Source organism: Anser brachyrhynchus, assembly GCF_964034855.1.
Source record: "Anser brachyrhynchus genome assembly, chromosome: 3".
NCBI lineage: Eukaryota > Metazoa > Chordata > Aves > Anseriformes > Anatidae > Anser > Anser brachyrhynchus.
In genome coordinates this window covers 4845740-4866249 of record NC_137696.1, presented here as the reverse complement: position 1 = coordinate 4866249, position 20510 = coordinate 4845740, and the positions used below count along the sequence as shown (strand labels likewise).

General features: G+C 41.3%; 2 long non-coding RNA genes across 4 annotated transcripts in view; one reads left to right on the top strand and one right to left on the bottom strand.

Annotated features, from left to right (window-relative positions):
• LOC308192692 overlaps positions 1 to 20510 on the top strand; it is a 195060-nt gene that overhangs the window by 157479 nt on the left and 17071 nt on the right. The gene's annotated exons all lie outside the window — the stretch shown is intronic.
• Positions 1640 to 20461, bottom strand: LOC308192693. Of its 2 annotated transcripts, XR_013949017.1 has the most exons (4): positions 20322 to 20461; positions 14863 to 14929; positions 12513 to 12595; positions 1640 to 4550 (listed from the first exon to the last, which is right to left on the bottom strand). It is a non-coding gene; the product is annotated as an uncharacterized lncRNA (long non-coding RNA). The 2 variants fall into 2 exon arrangements; XR_013949018.1 differs by lacking the exon at positions 12513 to 12595.

Here is a 20510-nt window from a genome sequence, read left to right as displayed (position 1 = left end):
GTCTTGAAATCACTTTGATTTTCACTTTCTTGTCCATGTTGCTTCAGTCTCCAATCGTAGAGCACATGAACTACGGACTAGTCAAATCTAACAAGATGTTCACAGAAAAATTGCTTTTTGAACACATTTATGGCCCAAACTTTGTCAACTGCTTTCCAATGTGTGTAGGGACAATAGATATGAACCTACCTGTTGCTGAATAATTTCTAAAGGGTAAAGGGCTTTGATGATGCACTGTGATAGATGGCCTTCAGCTGGCTTTCTGTATGGTTTGAGCTTAGCCTTGTAGGAAGCGGGCTAAGGGCCCCGAACAGCAGTTTCATGTCTTTTAGCAGGGTGAATCCCAGTCGCTGGCTGTCCGCACATGGAGGGAATGGGGTCACCTATGTGAGCTTCTGAGCTCAGGAGGCTGCTTCACTGCACTGTTCAGTTAGGATTGTTAACTCAAGCTGTAATTTCGGTTTTACTCCTTGTCTGCACACTGGAAGGTAATCCTTTACGCTTAGCCTGGTTGGCCCATGTGGGGCGTAAGTGGGAGCTGCACTTCTGCAGCAGCTCAAATGACAGGTCCTCTGCTTGTCTATCTGGAGCTGGCATATACTGCAGTGCCTGATTAAGGAACTTTCAATGTTAATAGGAAAAAAATGAAATGGTTCTTCAGATAAAATTGACTGCAAAGTTTGCCATGAAAGTGAATCACCCTGCTTCTGCTCCAGAATGAAGTGAAAACTGAAATGGATGCAAGTCCAGAAGACAAAAGTGAAAGCCAAACAGCAGTTCTCAAACCCGAGGTTACCTCTTGCCATGTCCCCTGGCCATCAGTGCCCAGATTGCCTGGAGTCCCAGGCACACACTTGTGTGTACAGTGACATCTAGTGACAAAGAAAATAAAAAGGAAAAGCTGTAGGACTTTTTGCCCAGGACTGTCACCTAAACAGCTGTAGGTACAGCTCCAGGACGGATGTGCTTGCCTTTGGCGGTTCCCTGACACCAATGTATTTTTTTTTCAAAGGCACTGAAATTTCTACCTTGCCATGATAATTTTTAACCTTCTAGCAGCTGGCTGCAAGTGTGGGGACTAGCTTCACTGCCTTACCTTACAGTGGTGCAGAAGGCATGTTTTATTCCAGGTGCCATTTGTGGCAGCATTTGATGAAATTTCTTTTTTTCCCCCAAATTATTTCTAATGATGCTTTGCCCCTGGAAACTGGACAGCTAGACATAAAGAACGAGTTTATGGTTTAAGCTAATAAGCAGCTAAAAGGAAGTCGTGCCAAATCTAGCTTGATAAGGAAAGCGTCTTTTACTTGTCCTTTAAAAGCTTTGTGCTTTCTAAATACTTTTTAAGCATAACATTTTTTAGAGGGCAATTAAAAGACATGCTTTTAATGTATAATATATATATGAATATATCAAAATATATATCAAATATATATTTTTTTCCTCAGTAATGACTGGGATACCCATGTATTTTGGCATGGGTACCTCTCTGTAACTTACCTGTTTAGAGAAATAACACTTCATTTTGGCCTTACCGGATTTTGTTTTGTGGAGTTACTTGCTTGTACCATGCAAACTTTTAATATTCCATAAGAAGTTCCTGACTGAACCAGGTCTGGAGCTTGGTGGTGGGTGTGACTGAACATGGGAATGCGTGGAGGAAAGAAATATAAAGAAATGGCCCAAAGCACAGAAAATTCAGTCAAGGCATCAGAGTTGTGTTGGTTTGTTGTTGTTTGTTTTTGTTGGTGGTGTTTTTTTAAGTGGAGCCAGCCTGGGTTTTCATGGCAGCCAGACTGAGATCAGATTTTTTCCCTTTCATTTCAAGATATACATATGGGTGGTTTGCAAGCCTTATTTCTAGAATGTCAAGTCTGTGATATGAAGCTGCCAAGCCTCCACCCCTTGCAAATCAGAGATCTCCTATTGTCTTGAATTTGAAAATCCTGGCTAATTTTAACTTAGAGTGAAAATTTATTGACTTATATAAACAATGGAAAGTAGAGGCCCCCAGAAGAAAACGCTTGAGAACATGCTTTATTTTAGGTCTAAATGCACTTCCATGAAGTTTAATGTAATCACTTAACTGTTTAAAGTGAAGTACATGGTCAAGTGTTTTTCTGTATCAGAGCCATAAGAGCCTAAAGCAGCGCGGTTAGGGCACTTACTGACCAACGTCATCCATTTTGTCAGCATAAAAGGAGTTTATAAATATAAAGAAGATTTTTAAAACTCAGTTTAGATATTCACACACATTTTATTAATTTCTCCTGAAGGCATAACAGAAGAGGGATGTGTTTTTCTTTGTATGCACATGAATTGCTGCTAAAATTCTTGGCTCTACATAAGTGATTTTATTAAAATCAAGTATAATATAGCTTAACAAAATTGTTTCTTAATTATTAAAGCAATTAGAGGGATCTAAGAAAGAACTTATTCCCACTAGGCTAAGCCTCCGTGTAAAGCCTCTCTTTCAGCTTCCTATTTTTGTTGTTCCACATTCTTATAAAACGCCTACTAATCACCCTCTAAGCTCAGGCAAACACAAAAGGTTGAAGTGCTATCAGAAAAAAAAACAACAACAAAAAAAACACATATAGTTACCTATAGACGAGTGATATGTTCCTATGGTCACTTTAAGCTGGTACAAGTACAGAAAAGGCCTCTCTTACACCCACCCAAAATGCCTGGAGATGAAAGCTAACACAGTAATACCAACAAAAATATTTTTTAGTCAGAAAACTGTTTTTGTTGAAAAAGGTTGGTGCAAGAGATGGGCAGGAAAGCCATAGTCCAGCTGGAAAATATAATCCAACCTTTTAGAGGCTGTTTGCTCTTCTCTAGGCTAAAAGCATCACTGGAGCCCCACCACAAGGATTTGCCCAAGTTCAGCTCTTCTTTTCTGTGTCCAAACTCTATGGCAGCTGTTTGCCTTGTATATTCAAGAGAAATTGTGCTGGTCATCTCCATCTCCAACAATATTTTCCAATTGGCTTCCTGCTTTTTAGGGGAGCATTTCCTAACTGCCATCCACATCGTAGACTTTGGTCATCAGTTGATTTAGTGGATCTCTTTAATAAGTGCATCCAACACACCTGCTCTACTGCAGAAATACTTTACTTGCCTAGACACAGTGGGGCTGTGGAGTCTTTGCAGTTGTGATAAAGCCCCCAAAGGGTCCCATAAAACTAATGGGGTAAAGAGAGTGTCACCCTATGCAGGTACCCCCATTCCCAGTTTTGTCATTTGTTTCTGTTTAAGTATTATGTTTAGACTGGTAGCAATTGCTGTAGTTCAATCACTGAAATGTACCTGTGATTAATAATTGCTATAATATAAGATGTGTAAAGTTTTACCACTATGTCCTAGAGGGCTTGTAACAAGAATGACCAGTTTAAAGCTGAAGCCAGGAATGTGGTAATGAGTGCATATATTAGAAATGTTAATTAAAACACTCTAAAGGAGAGAGAGGGGAGGGGAAAGCTCAGTGCCCCATGTTATCATGTGATAACCCTGTGCCCATTCACAGAAAAAGAGAGACAGGGAAGCAGGAAAAAAAAAAAAAAAAAAGAAAGAAAGAGGTTCTTCTGCTTAGGGTGAAGCTAGCAGCTCTGAACAGGTTTAAAACACATCTCTTTGCAGCAAGATGAGCTCCCATCGGTCATGTACATAGGACTAAGAAACACATCCTGTTATGAGTGCCCCAGGGAAAGGCAGCCCTGGGTGACTAGGAGGGGGCAATTAGTCCCACAAGCTGAGCAGGAGGAACAGCAAAAAAAGGATCATTATCATTAAATATCTAAATAATGTGTTGGGTTCTTCTCTAACTTGGTCCTGTCATTGAAAATCCACACTTTCTAAAGGCATATTATTTTATGCCTAAGACTTTTCTAGTGATAGCAGTGGCTTGGAGTAATCTGACAAAACCAGGCGACAGTGTGCCTTTGAGCCCTGGGTGACCTCATGGTAGTGTAAGGCCCAAGACCCTAATGCATTTCTCGAAGCTGTATTAGAAGCACCTCCCTGAGGTGTGCTGGCTGGTTTAGGAGCTAGTATGTACGAATCACTGTTAGAGAGGGGATTTGGGATATCTGGCATTCATCAGAAAAGCCCTTTGGATTATAGAGGAAGTGCCCTAAGCCCAAGGAGCCTTAAGAAGTTTGGAAATGCTGCCATCGTTTTCTTGCTTCAGCATGGCCCTAGCAGGATGCATTGAGAAAAGCAAGAAGCTGCTTTCAGCCACTACAGAAGGCCAGAATCAATCAGTCATAGAAATTTTTAATAATTTGTAGGGGTGCAAAATGTTTTCCAAGATAGAATGGTACCTGAGAGCCTTCTGTTCCACTGATGAGATCACCTCTGAACCTCAGTTGCCAGAATTCAAAGAATCTGGGGCTTTTCAAAAGTACTTGCTTCTCAGACTGGAGAGTGGAGATGCTTGGAAAAAAAACATGTGAAGCTGATGTCTAATTTTAAACGAGTCCTTTTTTTTTTTTCTTTTTTCCCTCTTTCTTCTTTTTTTTTTTTCCTTTACTTGATTTTCTATTTTCCTGTATGAAAAAAAAATGACATCCTTTAACCATATTTAATAGAAATCCTTTCTTCAAGTAGTCTCTACTAACTTCAGGTTAGTATTGGTGCAGTTTATTCAAACTTAATTTAAATCCCATCTCAAACACGGACAGAGACTTTGAGTCCAGCAGCTACCTACACATCTTGCATGTGTTCCCTCCTCTCATGGTAGGTTCCAGTTCTGCAAAGTTCAGAACCGTGGCTCAGTTTAATGTATGTGCTAATATCCAGTTGCAGTGGATTTCAATATATGCTCAAAGTTAACTGTGTAGTTAAATGCTTGGCTGAATCATGACCTGTATAAATTATTCATTTAATTATTCTCTAGTTAGAAGAACTCCAAGTTTTCTGTGATTGCTTGCAGTTGTGTCTGAAAGTAACTGTTGTGAATCCAAACCTTACAGAGAATTGTCTAAGCCAGTTAGTAGCTACTTATCTCCTGCCTCTCCCTGTAACATCTGGATCGGTTTCTGGTAATATCATGCTAAACGAGGGTGAGAATCCTGAAGAATTAAATTAAGGGGAAGTTATAGAAGTTTCCTGGACCGCACTTTGTTGCCAGATGGTGACTCATGTTGATGAGAAACAACAACAACAATAGCAATTATGGATACATCCCGAGCCAGAAATTAAAATCTAGGCAGCCAGGTTTATATTCTCCGATGAGAATGATTTGAATGATTTGAATCAGAAAATGGGCTATTCAAAAAGAAAAGCAGCAAGCATTTCAAAATTCATGTCAGTGTACGTGAAATGTTTCTCCTGGACCCCAAATAACACAGTGGGATGTAAAACTTTCAGCTCTGTGTATAAGGTTCAGTCCTTTGTTCTCTTCCTCTCACATAGGATTTTGTAAGCCAGTTACTCAGAGAAACCTGAAAGTGTTTCCTAGGAAAAACACTGCTCGTGTTGCGCATTAGGAGAATAAAACATCTATGGTTTTCAGCTTGTGCTTACTGATTACCCGTTAAGGTTTATGCAAGAGTGGAGTGCCATAACCCAAATCCCACAGATATAAAGACATTTAAAATAGGTTTATGTGAAATTAATTTTAGTTAATTTTTATTCCATGCCTTAAAAAACTCTTCATTTCCCAGTGAGGCATGTAACAATTTAATTTAGGAACTCCCTAAGCTGGTTAGGAGACATTGGCTAAAGCACAGGTAGGATGTTTTATAGCATTCGGTACTTGATTTTATGGTACCGCTATAAAATGGTGTTTTATACTTTATAATTTTCAAATATATATATTTTTTTATTTATAGTATTACTACTAAATGGTGAGCTTCTGCCATCTTTGCACCTCATCAGTGGGAGCAGTGGCTGGTAGGACCATTGTGTTTCGTTTTCTGTGGGGTTCCTAATACTGCTTAGGAGTCATAGGCTGGACAAATGGATGGTGCAGTGGGGCTGGGTTATCATCCTGCTCCCACATGTTCGTTCTTGAAAGCGAGGAAATTGTACTACACTGAAGTTTCATCTTGATTTTTGGCAGAGACCAATGCTGTAGATTATCAGCAAGGATAAAGGTAGAAGGCAAATTGGGGCCTGTAACACAGGGGGATTTTTCCTCTTAATTTCCCAGTCTGACGGCCTTGTTGTAGTTGCATGCTGATTTATCTTCGGGGAGGAGAATGGATATGTGCCTTCTTTTTTATAATAGCTACTAAACCTTGGCCAAACATCTTAATTAGGCCTTCATTTTACCTTGAAGTCTTGGGAATGAACTTCACTGTGTCTTCCCCTTGAAAATTGCTTGGTGATGCCAGTGATTTTTTCCAGTTTTTCACAGTTTTTTGGAGTTTTTCTTCTTTATTTGCTTTGTTCATGTCTGCCTGTGTGTACAGTGATGCACTATGGGCCAGATCGTCGTCTGGTTTAAGTAAGTCAGTGAGATTTGGCTCAATGAAGTAAAATTTTGACAAAGTTTTAGAAGGAACAACTTCATTGAAAAATCGATTCACATCATCCCACTTAAAATACTATCCCACTATTATTTTTTCCTCTATTTTTTCTTCCTTTGGCTCAATTTGTGCATTATTATATTTATTATATGTGAGAAAGGACATAATATGAAGCAGTCTGAGGAAGATGTTAGTGAAGAAGTCTGGAAGTGAAAATCTTTCATGGTTTCTTTGCTTTTATGTCTGTAAGGCTGCACTTCTTCAGAGATTCGTGCTGGTCAGCTTCTTAGAGAAGCTGATGAAGATACTGAACATCGTTAAGAGGGAAATAAAGGGGGAAAATGTAATAAATACACTGCTGCAAGAGAAATGTTGCTAAGATGAAGAGGGCTTAGCTGACTGGTTTTGCTATCTCTTTTTTAAAAATGGCAAAGCTTGCACAACTCTACAAAATAGATGTGTATTCTTTCACTTTATTTCTGCTTTCAAATGTTCTGACTACTTTGAAATTCTACTCTTTCTGCGTTGGAAAAATTGAATTACAAAATATATATGATGATCTTGTAAAAATTGCTCTCTGGCTTCATGGACATCTTCATGCCTTTCACAATAACATCACAGGATTTGCAAAGATGCCATATCACAAAATAAAAAGCCTTTTTTAATTAAAAAGAGGCAATATCTAATGTGGCTGGGTTAACGCTGAGGATTTTTGTGGTCTGAATTCCAGCTGATAAACCTTTGCACTTTGCATAACGTTGGTGATACAGAGCAACACGTCTGATACAAAATGTCACCTCTTCTCAACCTCTACATGCCAGTAAGTTTAATAAGCATCATCTTTCAAGTTTTAAAAGCCAGCATGTTAATCTTTAAACTTACTGCTTTGACTAAAGTCTTCTAAAGCTTTGCATTGTGATATACTGATTGCAATTTAGCTAATGTGAATATACAAGTGCCCAAGCCTGAATTTCTTCCTGACATAGGCTTTGCTGGCATTGTCATGTGTTGTTTGTGTTATATTTTATTTCCCTACATGAAAGGATTTGGGCTAGTCCTATGGCCTTAGTGTTAGTACAGATATGGAAATAGATGTCTCAGCGATTGGGTAGTGTCAGGTTGTTCAGCAGCTCCTGAATTGTGATCCTAGCTATGGCATTTACTGCTGGGTAGCTTTGGGCAATTCATTTAAAACTAAATTATGCTCTCCTTAGATGAGTAACCTCATTTAAATACGTAAGTAATATAAGCGTTATTGAAAGAAGTGCTAGTAGGATTTCCCTCTGAAACAGAAAAGTTGTCTTCTTATCTGTAAAATGTAACCAGTAATAGTGGTCAGCAGCCCTGCAAGGATTTGGACTCTCTTTTTTTATGTAAATAAATTTAGTAAGAATCAAATTCAGTTTTAAATATCAAAAATTTAAGGGAACCACGTCTACCTTATTAGTGGCCTTGCTTGCTAGAACTTGTAATTTTGTCATCTGATTATTCTGATCCGTAAACATGACTGCTACTGACCTACTAAAGAAAATACAGCTTAAGAAATTCGGTGTTAAGAATCTATTTGTACTCCCCACAATAACACAAGTATCTGAGGTACTATACTTTAGGTTTTGCAATATTACTTATAAATTCCCTCAAAATTACATGCTTTATATGAAGGAATGAAATTGTGCAGCACACTGTTTTGGGATTTAGGATGATGTTGCACCTCATTACTGAAATATATCATAAGCCAGTGTAACCTCGGAGAGCATCCAGAACAATTCATAGCAAATTATTACCATAGAACAATTCGTAGCAAATTATTACCAGGTCAGGCTTGTGAAGAAAAGATTCATCTTTCACCTGATCAGTTCTTTGAAAAGATGCTAGCAAAGAGTGTCACAGGTGAAGTTTTATTGATAGAGTAAGTGGCATTTCCTTTCTGATATATTCCCTGAACTGTGCAGAAGTATTGCCTGTGAAGGAGGGTGGAAAAGCTCTCTTATAAGTCATGTAGACCTTGACATTATGGTTCATTTCCCCCAGGAAGATGTCAGCTGAGAGAAGGAGATGGGTGCAGGGACTGTACAGGGATGGCAGGAGAGTGAAGCTTTTATGAGCTTCACAAAAAGTTTGGGAAGCAAGTAGGAAAATCCCTTGGGCATCACTCTAATGATAATGGAGAGAAGCAGAAGGGAAATGTAGGGGACACAGGAGGGAAAAGGTTGCAGGAAAAAAAATGTGTATTGGCTGTGGTACAAGTAACCAACAGGACCCAGAGGATGAAGAGCTCAGCTAATAATTCCTGGTGCCTTCTTACCAGTGTATTTCCATTGGCGGTTTTGGGTGTTGCATGTAAGCCAAATTCCACTGTGACAAATTTATACTCTTGGAACTGCTCTAGCTTTAACAAATAATGTACCTGTCTCTGCTGGTATGCTGTAAGGGCTGTCAGCAGGTACAGTGTTGCTTTTCCACTCATCTGGCTGAACTTCATCTCATGTGGAGGAAAGATATTAAGTCTTTCCTGTTCTCTACATATTTGATTTGTCATAAGGCAAACGGCAAATCAAGTGCAGATGGTGGCTCATGAAGGGAGTTACATAAATCCGTTATTAGTATTTCTTTAAGGTTGTTTCATGTTTTAATCATTTGGTCTTCAGCACTGTCTCCGTAACTGTCCTTATGGCGTGCAAGAGTTGTTGACATTTCCCTGTCTGTCGTGGCCCATTGGACCAAATTTTCCTGTCTTCGGTGACATGCAGACAGTTTCAGCTTATCCCCCAGGCCTCTACAAAGAGTGTATGAAATGGGAACAATGCATTTATGTATCTGAACATATACACACACACATATGCACAGAGCATCAAATTCTGGCCAGTTCTGTGGCGGTTTGTGCCAGCACACAGGGCTGCCTGGCAGAAAGAACTGCTGCAACAGAAACTGGCTGCGACTTCTCAGGCTGGTAACGTCAGGGCAGGGTCATGGCCAGAGCACCAGGTAATTGTGCTGGTTCACTGCGTTGCCTCAAGAACTTTAACAAACTGACAATTGTCTTCAAACAGGAGTGGAAAGTAAAACCGGCACTGCCTGCCCTCACTATAGGTTGACTGCACCTGGTAGGCAAATAGCTAAACCCCAACACTGTGTCTCACTCAAGTAATTTGGAGCTTGGCAGTGTAGTCGTAATGTGCATCATTAAATTGTGAGTATCTGCTTATTAATACGGAAGAATAAGTAGTGGTAGTTAGTTGAGAACCCATAAGATGTGTTTCACGAGAAGAGGATGACACAGTAAAGTTTCTGAGTTCTTGCCAGAGCTTCCAGCAGCTCCAGGACTTGAAGGTATCTTTACCATTTGCTATAGAAGTCTGGCATGTCAGCCTCCTTACTAAATGCACCCTGAACCTGTATACATATCAACAATACATCATAAAGGGAAAATAGAGCTACAGATCTCATAACCCTTTTGTTAGTTATCTAACCTGTATTACCAATAGCACAAACAGGAACTATATGAAATTCGTTCACTAATATGAACAAAATCCTCCAAGCCACTTCAGTGCTTCTCACTGTTGTGCAGGCAGATCTTTGTTTCTTAGCAGAAGATGGTGTAGGAAAGTGTCTTTCATAAAATGTGCAGCTAAGAGTGTTGAGTAATGCACCTATTCAAAGAAAGTGATTAGTAAATGTCTGATCATGGATAATAATAAAAGAGGATTGCTTTTTTTTTTTTTTGACTAAGTTGTTCCAACAAACATCCACCTCTGTCTTTTCAAAACCAGCTGAATTTATTTTGATTTGGCAGAATGATTCGATTTGAAGTTAGAGCTCTTGGTATTTTTGGAAGAGGCTAAAAAGCATGTGGGTACGAGGGGTCCAAAGAATATACATCGGATGGATTCCCAGATTGCTTTTGATAAGGTTCTTCACAAAGGTTTTTAAGAGAAATGAAGCATGAAAGGGATGCTGCTGGCATGGATATATAATTGGCTGAAAGAGAAGAAACAGTAAATGGCTGTAAATAGGTGTTCTCGCAGAGAAAGTCCATAGTGGGGTTGTGGAGGGGTCTGTGCTGGAGCAATGAGATGACAAATTTGGTGATGATATAAAGTTATTCAAGTTGGTAAGGAAGAGGAAGGACTGGGTAGAACTGGAGGAGGTTCTCACAGCAGCATGTGCAGCAAACTGGCAGACAAAACGCAGTGCCGATAAATGTGAAATGGTGCATACAGGGAGACACTGTCCTACTTTCCCATACAAAATGGTGGGCTCTGAGCTGACCATTACTTCTCTGAAGCAAGCCCCCAGGGTTGTGATAGCTAGTTCCAGGAACACACCAGCTCATCGCCTGGCTGCCTTGAGAAAAGCAAATCAAATGAAAGGAGCAGAGCACAAAACCAAACAAATCAGTTTGCCATCAGTTTAGCTACATCTAAAATACAGCCTGCGTGTCTGGGACTCGGAGCTCAACAAGAATATAGCAGAACAAACAAGATTAGAGGAAAGCACGATATATGATGAAAGTTTTGGAGTGGTTTTTCATGTAAGGAAGGACTGAATAAGCCAGGGTTCCTCAGCTTGGAAATCAGGCTTTTTGGAGGGGGTAGCAGTCTGGGGAATTCCTTGCCAGGGTTTATTGTAAATTCAAAAACTTTACATAAATTCAGATTGAACAAGTATTTTTAGAACAGATCCTTTGAGGATTTCCACACTGAAAAATCACAACAGGCTCAGAAAATCACCTGGGCTGGAAAACTGTAGCAGAAAACAGAAATACAGTTTCACGTTTTTACACAATACAAAATTTTTTTCTTGTTACAGTAAAACTGAGAAAAATTGCCATGAGGCAAACAGTGTTTTCTCCTGTCTGAAGTGTTTGCTTTTCTTTTGGTTTTGCTTTGGTATTTTAAAAGTTATAGATAAATAGAATTGATTTTGTTTTGGGATACACTTTTCATTTTGATAATGGGCAGAGCTGATTTCTTTTCCCTGTCAAAAGCTAGATGTTGTCCAGGAGTGGAAAAGCATAAGGAAATCATTAAAAGCAAGGAAAATAGCCTTGTAACCCCGCAGGGCCTTCTGAAAGTGTAGTTGGGTAGCGGGGCATCTTTGTGTTTGAGTGATGGAAATGGATGCGAGGAACTCCCCGAGGTGCCTGTGACCTGCTGGTCTGGGACCTGCTTGAACAGGGAACCTGTTCTCTGTCCATCTCATCCGGCCTCGAGCAGACACGTGGGCTCCCAAGGCTGGTCGTGACTTTGTGCCAGGATGTCCAGGTTTTGTCCCCTGTTGGGGCAGGGTCTTGTGTGTGGGCAGCCCTGAAGCTGCACGAGCTCCCGTGGTGGTGGGTGGCCAGGTCACTCTGCTAGACCCATGTGCAGGTTTGCAAAACCCTAAGTTGAGGGAGTTTTCTTGCTGTGACTACAAGGAACAATCTCAGAAATGTGTGTGCTAATAACTGATTAGACCAACCCATATTTTAGGGATGTGGGGCGTCCCCAGCCTGAATTTAAGAGGCAAAATTAGGAATTGGGATGCCTGGTCTAGCTACCAGCTGCACCACAGCTCCCTTGAAGGACTTTTGTGCCTCATGCCTAGCATGACAACTAACTGCATTTCTTCAGCCTTGTTGTTTTAGCCTGTGATGTGTTTAGGGTAATGCATGGGGCTAGGGATGTCCTTGTGCAGAAAGCTGCACTCCTGGCTGAGAACTTGGGGCATAACAGTGAGCATAATGTTATGTAAATATTGAAGTCAGGAAAAGGTCTTTATTGCACTCATGAGTCTACCCTGGAGGCTTTCTCTTTGGCCTAGATTTGATGAAAGCATTATCATCTGTGTTGCACAGACCTCCAGAGCTTTACAGTAGCTATGTCTAGGGGGGAAATAAATTTCAAAAATAATAATAAAAAAAAATCCTGACTCTGCAGTACTAATAGCAGCAAAACTGTTGATGGTGTCAGTGGGAGTTGTTCCACGTGTCTGTGGTGCAGAGCAAAGTTGAAGTTGCCTGACATTAGCGGTGGCTGTAAAACAACAGCCAGTTACCTGTAAATCACGCTTGGCATTCAGACCCGCGCCTCCTGGCCCGAAAGACTGCACCGTTCACCACCAAGGGAAATACCTGCCTTCTGAAATTACAGAAACGTGGTAATTTAGAAGGGAAACTGAGCTCACAAAAGCCGAGGCTAATGCCCAGGCCAGGCTATCATTCACGGGGCAGGGCTCCCACACAAAGCCCTGCCAACAAAGGCATCCTCGCAGGGCGCTGCAGCGCATCGCCTCGCGCCGCATCCCCCAGCTCAAGGCAGAAAAGCTGCCTCTTTGTGCTGCGGAGAGGTTTAGAAGGAGGATTTGCAGAGTAACTGTAAGCTATACCAGGGGCATCTTGGCTGTAATTAAATCCTTTATTCATTTTTCTCCCGGCACGGGCCATATTAGTAGCCAAATGGCATATTCTGTTGAAGGGCATAAGCAATATTTAAACAGTGATTGGGCTTAAATGCGAATCTAGGAATTCAACAATTTGGGTTGATTTTCTTCCCATGCCCAAAAAAGAAGAGACATTGTGGCTGAGGTTAAAGGAAGGCCGATTTTGCTATTCGGGATTGCAGGGAGACTGGAGCAGGCTTTCTCCTCGACCCCAAAAACGCAGCCTTCGTGTGTGAACATCTTTCTCAGCACATGCAGCTCAGTAGGGGAGGTTCCCTGCCTGGGCTGGGCTCTCACCGTATGCCATGGCTGAGCGAAGGGGCTGACGCTTTTGTGTGTGTCCCACGTGCGGCTGCCGTCACATGAATCCCCAAATCACTCCTTCAAACTCTTTTTCAAGCACCTACTGTGGCTTGCCTGCAGAGTATTCGGGTCAGCATATGGATGACCAGGTGAAATCCTCAGCTTCAGTTATGAAGATGAACTTAAAAAATCTTGAGTTAATCCTCTTGGTCTTTGAGCCTAGGACTCCAGCAATAATTTGTTTTCCAATGGAGTTGGTGGTTTGCTCTGGGAGAGACTGTGGCTTTTGGTGAACAGCAGGTTCTCCTTCTACCTTTTCTAAATTGCCCTTAATTACCAAACTCCCTAAGTAGCCAACAACAGCGAGATCCCCAGGAGTTCCAAATAGCTGCCATGCGTCTGTCTCTCACACTTGCAGGGCTTTAGGATGTCTGCCAAAGGCATGCAGCAATAAAGAAGCTTAAACGTATTAAGTGAAATGAAGTGCCATCAAAGCTTGCAGTGGCCTCTCCTCTAGTCCTGTTGCCTTTCAGGGTTTTTCTCTCTGTCCTAGCTCACTCTGCCTTCATCCCTTTTTTCTTTCATTTGGAATCGTTGGTTCTTTGCTTGCTCTCTTGTTTCTTTTCTCCTTCTTTTGGGAGGAGAAAAAGGCAAACCGAGGGAGCCCAATCAGCTATCTACATGGTGTCCTTTGATGTTGCTGTGCCTTGTCATACATACCCATATAGCACTTTGCATTCCCTCATTCGTTGCTTCATCCTTCCTCCCCTCAGACCTACATCCCCCATGCTTCGTTTCCGCATATATTCTGTATTTCCCTCCATATTTCATCCTGCAGATATTTTCCTCAGTTTAGAGCTGCTAAATCCAGTGTCAGCTGCATGCAGGGTACACGAGAGAGTGGTTGATAGTTTTGCACATGCATTTCTTTGAGTTGTCTGTTGGAAACCCCAAGTGTGTGCATGCGTGTGTTGAGCTGCAAGTGTCTTGCCTCCCTGGCCTCACGGTGCTGCTGGTGCTCCCAGCCATGCTCTGCTGTCTGCAATTACCCTGATTACATGGGCAGTTGTGGTAATTGTGCAGTGCACAGATGACTCATTAGTTCTGCAATTATGCATTTTCCTGAAGAGTTACTGTGGATGGTGGCCTGATAATAGCTTGGCAGGCTGAAGTCTGACCCTTGCTTGTTTATCATCTCAGTATGAGTAGCTCAAAAAAAAGGGAGGCAAAGCAGTTCTTTTCAGCACCGAAAACGAAGCGTTTTTGCTCAGGCTGAAACTCAGGCCACTGACAGTTGTCACAGCTGTCCTGCAGAGCAGCTTCACACGAGGGTGCAGATAAGGGGGCCGGATGCAGCCTCTGTTGGGAGAGGTATGTGCGCCTTGCTCAGCGCACTTGAGTTGTCCCACTGAAGTCAGTGGAGCTATTTCTGTTTGTAAAGATCAACAGCGACTTAAGTACCTTACTGAATGGTGACACCTAAGGGGGGGTGACAGATTTTCTTCCTGAAACAGTCGGCTTTCTTATGACACAGCTGTTGCTGGATATGAAATCACTCTTCTTCTCTCATCCTTGTAGGAGGCTATATGGAAGGTGCCCCTATTTACCTTCCCCGCTGTTACATTGCATTAGTTGTATAGGGGAAAAAGAAAAAAAAGCTCACCACAAAGGATTTCAGAGCCTGTCATCCAGATTTCCCCAATTGCTCGCCTGAGTGCATCTCCCAGATCCTGTATGAGAGCAGGAGGGGAGAGATTAGTCAGGTTACACTCGCTTTGAAGTGAAGAACAGCCCTGCGCAAAGATGCTCCTTGATCAAAAGGATACAGTGATAAGATAGGAGACGCTGAAGTCTGGAGAGATGGTGCAGACACCTGCACCCAGATGGGAACAGAGCTAGATGTCCCAGTTGATGCAAGGGTTTGTTGCACATCTGATAAGCAGGGAAAATGGAAAACAACCGCATGCACCTATTTTCAGGCACAATTGAGCTGTAATATTATTAAGGAACTTGATTCAGTCTTTTCCAGAGTGGGGTTTCAGACTGCAGTAAGGTCAGACAGAGGAGCTCTAGTGAGGAAGTGGAAAATCAGCACTGAGTTTGTAAATTTTATCTGTTTGGAGGGAAAAAGAAAAGAAATGTGTAAATTTTCAAAACTTCTCTTTACCCTCAGCTGAAATGGAGAGGTGAGAAAATGATAAATGCTTATTCAAACAAGTTTCCATTTTACATGAATGGTCAGGAGTGTGAGAAGATTGCTGCTTTATCCGAGCTAGGTTTGTTTCAGAATACTGTGCTCAGCATTTGCAGGTTTGACAATTTCTGGCCAGAGATTTTTAGAGGACTTTGGAAGGTCTGTCTAGTTATTTTGAGTGTACTCAGTGATTTGGATGTAGGTTTCAAGTTGTCTTTTGCAATGGAGGTCAATATCTTAATGGCACAAACCAACAATAAAATTAAAAAAAAAAAAAAAAAGCTTTTCTTCCTGGTTTTGAAAACTAAAGAGGCACATTTAGGGAACCCAAACATCTATCTACACTTTGTTCTTTGAAGTTGTATTTCTTTTCATGCATGAATATTTATTCCTTTGTACATAAAATAAGGTTTAATGGTTTTGTTTGAAAATTAACCTAAGATATTCCATACCACAGCATGAAAAATAAGATATTTGGACATTAACAGAATCCCCTGCAATTCTTACTACAGAACAACATTTCATTAACTTGAAATGTTTCAGAATAGACTGAATTTCATCTCCTACTGGAAATGCTTCTAAGCTTTTCTGACCAGCTTTTATTAGCTTACATCCATTAAAAATGATCATGCTGCACTTTTCCATGTTACAAAGCTTGCAACAACTGGCATCGATGTCCTGTTATTCCAGAATACAACTATATGAAGAAAATGGAAGGAAAATAGAAACTTGAAAATAATTTGCAAGGAGAAAGCATTTGGCAAACCAAACCTAGATTTATTTTTTGTGTAAAGGGTCGGTTGTTTTATTATTATTTGTTTGTATACCGAGAAACCTGGACCAGGGCCTCCAGCAGAGCCCTCTTGTGGATGCTGGTCTGCCCAGGCCATGGTGCACTTCCAGCATAAGTCTGGTTAGAAAGATGGGGGAGAAAAATTCTCTGATCCAGAAAAATTAGGGAATCAGCAATTGCTGGCAATTATGTTAAATGAGATATAGCATTGTTTTTCCTATTAGCCTCTTCCAGATTACAGAGCCATCAGAAATGGCTTCGCAAGATGATTAGAAGTGAGAATAATAACCTGTGGACATATTTCAGAGAATATTTTGTGTATTCCTATAATAGAAATGTTGACTATTGTATAATAGAAATGACAATTATTGTTTTTGAAGTGCAGAAAGGCTTCTGCATGTTCAGTATGTTACACACACATGGGGAAAGTATACTTTTTTTTTTTATTTTTTTTATCTTCCTCAGTGTAAATAAGTGCGGGTGGTGATCCATTGACTGTTTTCCATATCTGGTCATCTGGCTTTTGCTTCCAGTTTGGGTTCTGTATTTGGACAAGGAAAAAATGATTTTTAGCAAATTCTCCCTGTCCTTTGGGAAAATTATCATAACTCCTCCATGTCCAACTGGAACAATTTTTTAATGCTTCTAGGGTTTCTCTATTAGAATTTCTACACAACAAGTTAATCTACTTTTATGAACAATTTACAGTTCCCTACATACAAATGTGAGCAATCAGGAGCTTTTCCCAAAGGTCCTCTCTTGCTTCTCTTATTACTTCTTGGCTTCATGAATCTTCCCTGTCTTCCTAGCCTTTTCTCCATGAGGCTGACTCTGTGTCTCAGTGAGTTTTGGCCAGAAGTATCAGCTCTTCCCTTAGTCTCTTCTTCAAAGAGAGAGGTACAGAGAGACACACACCACTTCTGCTCAATGCCCCAACTCCTTCTGGGCACCTGGCTAGCACCTCTTTGGGAAAAGTCTGCCTGGGTAAGCCAGCTGTGACAGCACCTAAAACTAACGAGCAATCTGTTCACTCCCTAAAAACCTTTCTGTTTCGAGCCTTTGTGTCCCAGCCTACATTCCCTCTCTGTACTAATTCTTTTGCTGAAAGCATGGCAAGATACTTTGTAAAATGAAAAGTTTTTGCCTGCATCTGGCGTTAGCCTGTCTGTGAATCACTAGGTACTAAGACATTTTCATGGTAGACATATCTTCCCTCCCATCTTTATCCCCATGGATATGTGCTAATCATTTGATTGTTGAAGCCCTGGCTTTTTGGCTCCCCCAGTATCAACCGACAAAAGACACACATTAGCATTATCCTAGATTGTGTCTGTCACCCAAGGTCACGCAAGATAAGCCGCCAGCTGTCCGCTCCACCAAGGCACGGTACATTGGACATTAATTAAACTGCATTCAATACGGTTCAGATTGATTCAGGATGCCAAGATGCCTCGGCTGAGTGGTGCAAAATGTATTAGCTCAAATCGCTCTGCCAGGACAAAATGCATTACAACAGCATCCAAATATTTTCAGAATCTCAGACATGAGGTTTAATAAATCAGAGGATAACCAGATAATTGATTTCCGACATATTAGAGAAAGGATCCAAGTGCCTAAAGGGGCAGGTATTTGACCAAGGGAATGCTTATTTTTTGTGGATGTAAAACCTGGTTCATAACAGCCAAAAGCCGAGTATCCCTGGATCATGAGAAGTCAAATAGTAATCTAGTATTCTGCAAAATATTTTTCATTTCAGTTAACTGAACACAAAAGCAATTTGCTGTCCCCTTCCTTCCTTCCTTCCTTCCTTCCTTCCTTCCTTCCTTCCTTCCTTCCTTCCTTCCTTTAATTCTTTCTTTAATTCTTGTGGAAGAATCAAATTATTTTTCTCCCTCTAAATGAACAGCAGGCACAGTAAGGAAAAAAAAATACTGTTTTCGCCAGGAAATGTCATCTTTGCTGTGGAAATGCTTAAGTTTCTCCGTGAAAATGGAATTTCCTTTCAGAAGTAATTTAGCAAAGAAAAATAACAGTTTTGTCCAGTGGCTGGAATTATACCACCTTCCATGTGAAAAGCTTTTTGGCACTATGTCTTCACTACAGAAAGCTGAACAGTGCCCTGAGGAAACCTGACAGTTGTTCCTGACATGAAAACAAGTTCCTGGTTCAAGGAAGGTTTGAGTGCCTGTTCACATCAATCTGTGTCGTGAAGTCTTCAGGGGTTTTATTTTTATTGAAAGCATAAAAGAAAGGCAAATGCTGAACAGGTATAGGTGCCATGCTCATCCCATAGGCTAACAAATGGCTTATCAATGAGGACATGCTGGGATCCGTCACGGGGCTACGGAGAAGGAGGATGTACCCTGCAGTACCCTTCATCTACCAATTATTAACACCATTACAGCTGGCTCTGAAGGCTCCAAGAGATAAAAGTCATGCCATAGTAGGAGATGACACACAAATGGTCCTTGTTCCCTAAAAACCTGGCAGACTAACAAGGCAGACAAGTAACAGGAGGAGGAAAGTATTCCTGTTATCAGTGTGTGGGTGGAAGGGGAGTGCCAAAAGCTTCATGGATTTGTCCTGGAGGCAGAGCTGGCCACAAGACCTGGATTACTAAGGGGCTGCCTGTCTCTGAGTTGGGTTCCTTGTACTTGACTCCGGATTTTCTAGTACCATCGGTTCATCTTCCTCAAGAATTGGCCTGAACAGCTAAAACATGTTTTGTAATGTCTTTTTATGCAACTAATTAACACTAAGTACCCCTGCTGCTATGCTGTCAGCCCCAGTTCCCTTGACTTTTTTTGTGTCCTTCAGAGGAAAAACCTGCAGCCGAAGGAAAGAACATTTGGGATGTTTCCACACTAAAAGCTTTCCTGAGACCAAGAGCTCATATGATAACAGTATAATCTGCACATCCTGATGGCTTTATTCCCTGCCTCTCTCCATGGGCTGTCCAGATGTCCCTACTTGCTGCTATAAATGAAGGTTATTACTCCCACCCTGACATTAGCCATTGATTGAAGTGTGGTTTTTCAAGCTGGAGGGAGGAGGAAATAGCAGAGAGCAATAAAGCCATAGTTCATGGTGTTAAAGCAGTGCAACATCTCACTAAGAACCAGGTGTGAGCTGAATGGACTGAATAATAGGCCCTAGTTAGCACTCTGTGAGCCCTCTGCATAATAAAGTTAAGACAGGAGGCTGGCAGTCAGCATCGTGTATTCATCTAGCACAGCTGGCTCAGAAAATCTAGTATGGGAGCATCAATAATGTGTCCAGAGTCCACAAACCCTTCAGTCCAAACTCAGCTTTCAACCTTCCAGGTTTTTTCAAAGCAGTAAGATTTTTCTCTGAACTAATTGCCCTGTAGGAGAATAAAAAAATCTGGAGTTTTTCTCCAAACTAATCTCATCTCCACGTTTCAAATTACAGAGTTATTACATGAAAAAGTAGTATTTTGTGATTCTTTGGCACCCTTACTGTTCAGAAAGGAAGTTCAATGGGAACTTCAGCAGTCACATACAAATAGATATGCGTAATCATACAGTAACTCTGACTTTTTTTCCACCCTAAACCACAAAGGTATTAGCACTTTTCACCACTTCAGACCAAATTTCAAGTGTAGAATCTGCCGTGGAAAGACAGATCCTGTTTACACAGAGGCAGTGAACTCTGCAATAATATTATCAAACTAATAACCTGGGAACAGGGGCATATCTGCTGCACCAGCATAGCTATTTAGGCACAGATTTCCCTATTGGAAATCTTCATCCTCAGTTTTCAGAAGGGACCGGTCCTCTGGGGATGTCAGCAAGGCAGGGAGCCCCACAGAGGCAGTGAGAGTGGTGGGGTCCCACCGAGGAGCCCCCAACCCCTCCAGAGCTGAGCAGTGGGCATTAGGGGACCCTGGCTCCACCAAGCCCATGAGGAGTTATGCTTGTAAAGCAGTCACGATGTATTCCAATTTAGCATTAAAGTCCTTAAATTTTTATGAACATAAAGCTTGAAGGACGGAAGTTTTAAACTGGCCAAGGTCTCGGCTATGTTACCATTATAAGCATAAAGTATTCATGGCTTAAATCAGTCCCACTGCTGAGGATAGGTCCTAAAGTCCAGACTGCTCACAAGAGCCTACCTTATTATTTCAGTGGTTTTGTCTTCACGCCTTCTTTCTTAGCAGTTTGTGCTCCATAATCTCCTGTGAGAATCTGCTTCTGTATGAGAACAAACTTAATGCTGACCCATGCTCACAAAGGCTGCAGTTTTACTGCTGGGATCTGGTATCTGTGCTTGCTCAAAAGAAGTATGTATTTGCTGATATTCT